This window comes from Etheostoma spectabile, chromosome 8 (assembly GCF_008692095.1).
Source record: "Etheostoma spectabile isolate EspeVRDwgs_2016 chromosome 8, UIUC_Espe_1.0, whole genome shotgun sequence".
Lineage (NCBI taxonomy): Eukaryota > Metazoa > Chordata > Actinopteri > Perciformes > Percidae > Etheostoma > Etheostoma spectabile.
In genome coordinates, this window is record NC_045740.1 from 537,716 (window position 1) to 539,997 (window position 2,282).

Sequence of the window (2,282 nt, forward strand, 5' to 3'; positions counted from 1 at the left end):
CCCCAGTAGGTCCCAAAACGTCCCAGTGAAAAAGTAAATGTTGTAAACATATTCTCTGTAAATCTTTACAATCATTCCCAGATATTTTTAGCCAATACCATAACCGATGTCGATATGAACTATGTAAAACAAGTTTCTGTGAAAATTGTATTTTGTACATAGCAAAGGTAATACTGTGAATTTGGAAAAGTAAAGTCTTTTTTTATTTCCAAATAATGGAAAATTCCAGTTAATCAGTAAGAAAAACTAAATTTGGATGATAAATCAGTACAATGAGAATCATAAAAAAATAAGTAAATCCTGTTTACAGGGTTCATACGTTTTGAAAAAACCTGGAAAAGTTATGGAATTTGAAAAATGCAAATTCCAGGCCTGGAAAGGTTTTGGAAAAATAAAAAGACCCCGAAAGTTTTGGAAAAGTCTTGGATTTTTTTTTAACAAAGCATAATACTATGTGATTAATAAAACAAATCTTTTCATAAAAGAAATTAATAAAATAATATTTCACGTCGTCTTAACCTTAATGTTCTATCTGGGGCGCAATAATACAAATTCCACTGTGAACCACATACATTGTCATTCATTTTATTGTTAAACCTCTGAGGATAGACGTTAACAGATTTTTATTCTTATTGTATAATGTCGACTGAGATTTTCAGGAATACGTAGTCATGGAAATTTGCCGGGAAAGTATTGGTTAAAATGCGTATGGACCCTGTGTTGAGGTTTAGGTGTGTGACTTGTGTTTGAGAATGTAATTATGTCTGTTATTGATATTTATGAGAGTTTAGAAGTTTAGTTTAATCTTTTCTTCAGTTACCAGCCTGAGTTATCAAAATTATAAACACATTTGGTGCAAATCCAAGCCAAAGTTGTGATTTCTGCACCACTCCCGGCCAGTATCATGTTGTGTGCGTTTATTCTCTATTGTCTAGACATCAGATGCTCAAGCTGGAGTGACTACATAATGTATAAACACTGTATTTGGTTTGAACGTCCTCTGGGTCATTTATGGTTATTCAACATGATTAAACGATGGAAGGCGGGGAGTTCTTCCAAAGCCTCAGTCCTCTAAGGTTGCACTCCCAACTCCCACTAGTGTGTGCATGTGGCAGTGTAACGGAGGATCCACACACTGCTGCAACCGCACGGCTTGATCACAGCAAAGAGATGTGAAAGGTGTGTGATGTTTTGGTATTAGTTCAGCCAACTGCTTGGCGGGGGTTTGGGGTTAAAGGACTTTTTCTTCTCTTTTTCTTTTTTCCCCTCTTTCTCTCTGAAGCTCTGTTTTTTTTCTAAGACACAGACGTCTCTTTCAATGTTCTTTCTGATGTTCTGCCTTTGGTGGCTCAGCCATTCCAGCCTCTATCGCTGCCTCGCCTGACTTCAGTAAGCTGGTTAACAGAGTGATTTAGCTCAGCAACTCCTAAAGGTTCCCTTATTGAGTCTATTTTATCTGTTGCGCTTTCCCTGAGATGATAATGATCTCCATTGTGTTATAAAGTTTGTTTCTCCTTTATTTGATCTCCCGGTGACCTAGAGGAATAAAACTGTAGGAATGAGTTATTGCCATGGACCTGCTCATAAATCCTGTGAAAATCCGCTCTCTGTTCCTTCTTGATTGAACTGCTAAGTATTTGTGACTGCTTTTTTTGTCGTGTGGAAAGATCAAACTGGGCTCCCTCCATGGATAAGTGTTTCTAATACATGTTCATATGCATGAAAGAACTTGCAGCCAACAGACTTAGTTTCACATTTTTCAGGGCACTCAAAATAATGAAAGCAGATTTTGTCTGACGCTGCCAATACCTGCTTAATTCATCAGCCTTTCATTATTAGATCAAATTCACTTTTAAGTTCTCCCTCATTTGCCTGACTCACAGAGGCCACAACAGTAATAACTTATTTATACAGCCGTCTGTATGGGAAGACATGAATAAAGAATCAAGTTGATCTTAGAAATGAGAGTTTTTTTTTTTTTTTTAAACTTTATCATCTTTTATCACATTGATGTATTAACTAGTGCTGTCAAACGACTACAATATTTAATTGCGATTAATCACATTAATGTCATAGTTAACTCGCAAATAATCGCACATTGTTATCTATTCTAAATGTCACTTGATTTCTTTTTGTCCCATTTCTTTTTTTCTCATTTTAATGTTCTTATCAACATGGAAAAGTGGATCAGCTTGCTTTGTGCAAAGTTTTTTTTATTGAAAACCGCATTGGCATTTAGCCTACTACTGTAGACACAAACATTCTCACTTGGAGCAAATAAT

The 2,282-nt window shown here is 35.8% G+C and overlaps 1 protein-coding gene across 1 annotated transcript in view; it reads left to right on the top strand.

Moving 5' to 3' along the window:
• Nucleotides 1-2,282, top strand: part of wdr11 (WD repeat domain 11) — a 56,106-nt gene that overhangs the window by 9,465 nt on the left and 44,359 nt on the right. The window lies entirely within an intron of this gene.